Raw genomic sequence first — 5,102 nt, 5'->3', positions numbered from 1 at the left:
GTTGCCACCAACACAAAACCCGCAAGACTTTCCATCGCTGATACAAAATTGCAATCAAGTCAGGACCCGGGGGCGAGGGAGGCCGGGGTGCAGCGTCTCGGTTTGTGATGTTCTGCGGATGGCAGCAAACTGTTGTGCTGCCTGCCAGCATGTCAAGCCGGGAGCATTAGAAAGGGGAAAGTGGAAAATGAACCGGTGCCAATAGCCAGAACGCGCACGTGACTGCAAGCACATGGGAGCGGACTGACGGTGCAGCGTGAGGAACATTCCAGCAAACGCACCGACATGTGACACTCAATTACTGCATCGCACAGAAATCCTCGCATTTTTTTTGGGGGGGGGTGGACCTGACAAGCTATGTAAACGCCGCTCTGAGCACACTGAGGGGGTCAGATGATACACAATTAGAGTGAGTTTCAGGCCTGTTATTAAGAAGCAGGGGGGTGGGGGGTAATCGAGCCTGAAGCGTTTGAAAACGTATCCAAAACAAGAAACTGAAAACACATTTTTTTTTTAACGAGGAGGGTTTTTTTCTTCTTCTTTTTTCTCTAAATAACAATTTTGCACAAAGGATCAACAGTCAGACTGACAAATCCACCAAAATGCAATGCGACCTTTTGATCTTCGTCTCAACTAGAAATCTGTCTCAAAATGCGATCCTTTTCATTATGTTCTGTCACAAACAAGCGTAAGAAAGGACAAGAGGTCAGCCGCCTCATGTGACTTGTCAATGTTCATTCTTATTCTGACTAACGAGAGGAAAAACAAGCCGAACGAAAGGGTTGAAGCAGGTGAAGCAGTCCGACCAGCTGAGCTCAACCGTGGGACTCCAGCTGTATAAGACCAGAGGAGGGAAAAGCAAACAGTACTACAATAAATCCAACACAAAAACTCTCTCTCCTCGTGTATCATGGGTAACATCAGTATGTTTTCTTTGTCTATAAGGCTGATGCTGATCTGACTTCCATGCTTGCATGAAATGTCATGTCATGTTCTCTGGTTTTTAGAGAGATTGCCCACGCGATGCCTCTTCACGAGAAACACATTTCGTTCTCAAGTTATCTTTAGATTTGGAAAGAAGAATAAAGCGCTTGTTGGCTGGCAGAGTCTCGGTGTTACACGGTTCCCTGCTGCTGCTGCTGTGCATGCTGATGCTGATGCTGTATTCAGTGCTGGTTCTGAAGCGCAATAAATCAATATTTTTTTTTCCATTGGGTTCTCATAGGGAGAGATGCACGAGGCAGTAGATTTCAGTGAAACCGAGTATACTGCCAAGTTACATTTGGCAATGATGCAGGTTTCATATCTATTTTTTAAGATTGTTTTGGTCTTACTGCATAATGCAATTGTTTCTCCTAAATTTTCTTCGTGAACAGCTTTGGCGGACATATTTTTACATCTTCGAGTGAATTTAATTTGGTCAATTTTCTAGTTTTAGCCTCAGAATAGCAAGAAGTCAAAGATGAGCTGCGTTCAAAAGCACGACCTCGTTCACTCGTTCCTTACTCCCTATATAAAATATACACTCAGTACTTTATTTACTTATTTTACTCCAAGCAGTACAATCAGATTTCATAGACATCTTTTTTTGTAGTATTTTATAAGGGCACTATATAAAGCAAACATATTATACTGCGTTCCAGACCACTTGTAACTTGAATATTTCCAACCTCCTACAAGAAAAAGCACAAAGTAACGTCACTCAAAGTCCTTAAACCATCGACTCCGACTTGACAAAGGAGCGCAATATTGTAAATAGTAAACCATCAACTGAAAGGCAACATATTTGCTCATATCTAATTAAAGCACTACATACTATAATTGAGTAAAAACCCGTTCTCCATTTAAATTGATTTCAAAATCTGACGTCGAAAAAGAAAATGGCGTTACCTTGTGTTTCATTTTCATTATCATCTCTGCCAGGAGAACAATGAGAGTGGTCGTGTATGTGTGTGTGTGTGTGTGTGTGTGTGTGTGTGTGTGTGTGTGTGTGTGTGTGTGTGTGTGTGTGTGTGTGCGTGCGTGTATCTGTGTGTCTGTGACCTCTGTGTCTGTCCACAGCTCATCTCACATTCTCCTGCAGCCGACTGCAAAACCTTCTGGGTGGCCTCTGCATTGGCTGTCCGCTCACGGACCTCTCCAGGTTGCATTGACTCACACTTTCTCAGAATACCTTTTAATTGCCTGTTTTATACGGATATCGACTGCCTGCTGACTCCTCGCTCCCTACTCTGAACCGCCCCTCCATCACCGATCCCCAGAAGCTACTCTGTGGCCTGGACCCAGTGGGGAAAAAACATCGACTGTATTGTTGAAAAAATAGACTTGAGGCCTAAAGAACCGCTGTAAGTTGGGGGTCGCTAATCGTGGGTTGCGTTTATCAATCAAACATTACAGCAGCGGTTTGCAGCAGACACACCCGGCGGAGATCTGCGCTCCATCGACTGCACCTCTCTGGTTTCTCCTCTGTTTTGTTTTCGCGAGCAGGTCCGCACTGCCGGGAGTTCAACTGTGCGTTTACCTGCCAAAGAAATCACGGTCGGCCATGTTTTTTTGTGTGTTTACGCTCGGTGTTGTGTATCAGGGAACGCTTGGAGGTCGGAAGCTGGAAATGTTAACGGGGAAATTCCAACCTCCGACTCCCGCAGCATCCCGCTCCAAAAGGAGAGCGGCGGATACGTGAGCGCTGTCATGTGACCTCAGAAGCAGCCTATCGAGCGCACTTGTCCTCTGGATTGACTTCTACTCGACTGAGGGGGCCCTGACCATGTCATGTAATAACGCCGCATGTCACCACCATCAGAGCATGATGTGTAACATGGGTCTATCATAAGACCTTTACAAACCCCTCAAGGTCGGACCCTCAAACTAAGCACTAATGAGCGTTTCTCAAGCTTTCTAGCGCCGTGTGTGGATCTGACGTTTCACACATGGTGTCCAACGTGTGGCCCCCGGATCAAGAGAGAGCCCACCGCAGTGCAAACACGGCGTTAATAAGCAGCCCTCCTTGTTCTCCTGCGCGAAGCCCGTTGATGATTGTGTGAATCCTCCTCTTTTCATTAGTTTTTCTTCACCGACCTCTGACCTATTTTCACTCCGCAGCACAGAGAAGGGCATCTGCTCTTAGCGTTCCCGCTAAGAGCAGCTCACACACAGCCGTCTATGTAGGTCAGCAAATTGCCCTCAGTGTCACTTGTGTGGGCAAACCAGAAAAATAAACAGATCGAGAATGTGTGCGTGCATGTTTGTGTGTGTGTGTCTGTGTGTGCCTGTGTGTGTGTGTGTGTGTGTGTGTGTGTGTGTGTGTGTGTGTGTGGTTGAGTATAAGAGTGCAAAGAACTAACTGGAGGGTTGATGTGCATTTCATGGGATGTCACTGCACTGAGGTCTGCTGCCAATTCCTCTTCATGCTTCACGCATGTTTTCATATGGTTTGTATAATTTTTTGCTGTTGAGATGCATTACAGGATGTCCATGCTAATAAATGGCTTTGATATGACTGGGTGCTCCTTTAGGGCGACATATTGTGATCATTGCCAGGTTCATACATGTGTTTTGGGTTTCAACTTGACCATTTTTACATGCTTTAATGTAGGAAAAATAAATAAAACTATATTTTTCTCTTTCTGTCTGTCTGAATATAACAGTTTTCACCGTCTTAGCGTGTTTTAGTTGAATGAAGTTGCTAGGCGATCTCTTGGGTCCATGACGGCTCGTTTAAAGGGACAGTTTCTGAATGTGGGCTGCGTGTATTTATCCATGGATTAGACCTTTTGATACATTGACAATAACACGTAGAGCTGCTTAACAATTAAAAAAGTTATAATATGGGATCTGATGAAGCGCTCCTGTTTATACATCATGCATCAATATATTTCTGACCACTAGGAGGTGGAAGAGCTCCAGACAACAGCTCTTGACATCATTGAAATCCTTGTGGGATGTATATGACCTATAGATACTTGGTTTAGTCCATCAGCTGCTGATATCTTCGTCTCCTTCAGTCGTCTCTCTGTTCGGGGAGCGTACAATACAACCAGCATGTGCGATCTTCCTCTCTGGAAGCTACTACTCCTCATTTCTTGCTTCTTTCTCAAACACTCAAACATAATCTGAGCCAGTGTTTCCCAGATGGTTTGGCTTGGGACCCCGAAAAAGCTACGTTTATTTTCCAACTCTCATATCACATTTGTGGTTTGACCAAACATTAAAACCATATCCAGTATCCACTAGAAAACACTTGAATACACATGTCCTTTTGGTGTAGAAAAGGTATTTTATTTTCTATTTTTTTAAATGAAAAAAGTGTGTCTTAAAGGCCCAGTGTGTAAGTTATAGTTCAAGATTGCAACGATCTAAATACCCCTCACTTTTACTAGAACTAAGCTGCTCTTATCAATACTCTGCTTTCTTATCATGACTAAATAATTACTTTTAAAAACATAAATAAAATTTGAAAAACAATTAAATTCTGAACAGAATTAGAATTTATATTTCATATATATTTCATATATATATATATATATATATATATATATATATATATATGTATATATATAGCAACAACAGTACAATTCTGAACAGAATTAGAACTTGTATTTAATATAATAATATATATATATTTAATGTTATATGCTATATATGCTATGTATATATATATATATATATATATATATATATATATATACGTATATATATATATATATATATATATATATACGTATATATATATATATATATATATATATATATATATATATATATATATATATATATATATATACATAGCATATAACATTAAATATATATTATTATATTAAATATATATATAAGTATGTATATAGCAGCAACAGTTATTCATCATTATCTCACTGGAAACCAATGTTAATAAAATAAATAAGGAATAAGGAATACAGACATAAGTATCAGTCATACTCCTCTCCTCTGAAATCTCTCTGAATACACCACATTTCTTACTTGCAGGTGATCATACTCTCATTGAAACATAGCTATGCATATTATATTATATTGCTGCCAATTAATCCCCCTAAATGTTACACACTCATCTTGTGACCCCTTCGGATGTATCCTCGACCTGGGGT

Source organism: Taurulus bubalis, assembly GCF_910589615.1.
Source record: "Taurulus bubalis genome assembly, chromosome: 5".
Taxonomy (NCBI): Eukaryota; Metazoa; Chordata; class Actinopteri; order Perciformes; family Cottidae; genus Taurulus; species Taurulus bubalis.
This window is presented reverse-complemented; position numbering follows the sequence as displayed.